Here is a 699-nt window from a genome sequence, read left to right on the forward strand (position 1 = left end):
TAGCCTATGTGACTCTAGGATGTAAACGGATCTTAATCAGGTCATGTCAAGATCCTTGTGCCGTCAACTAAATATCAATTACAAGCTATCAACTCTTTGAAAATCCTAGTTTCTACAGGCAATAATATATCAAGTTTTTTAGTACTTAAAACAAACTAAATCTTAATTAAGGTCACTATGACCAACTATTTGAAATTCTGCATCCTTTTTCCTGAATTGAACGACACAAACCCAATAATAAACATGCAAAAACTGGCATAATTAATGTTAACTTTATATAATATTTCAATAATATTAGGTATTAACTGTGAAACTTGAATTTTTTCATCCTTTTGACCTTTGACCTATAAAATTACCATCGAGCGCTGAAAAAATTCGGATTTTCTGAATAACATACAATATGCAGCTGAAAAAACCCTAATATATCATTCATGCAAAATATTTTTCTTCGGGATACATCCCAAATATGATGTACAAAACACACGTAACGCATCTATAATACGAGTACATGTATTCTATAAACTTTTATCATAGCCTTAACCGACTTGTCACCAAGTTACATGCTCACAAATCAAGGAATAATAACTTAAAATGTATATCAAACAGGCCAACGAGGAGTTGTGACAGTACTCTGACAAAATCAATATTTCATATTAAGTGTATGAAATGCGTTATACTGACAGACCGTATAGCCAAGTT

The sequence above is a fragment of the Argopecten irradians genome, chromosome 13 (assembly GCF_041381155.1).
Source record: "Argopecten irradians isolate NY chromosome 13, Ai_NY, whole genome shotgun sequence".
NCBI classification, from domain to species: Eukaryota; Metazoa; Mollusca; class Bivalvia; order Pectinida; family Pectinidae; genus Argopecten; species Argopecten irradians.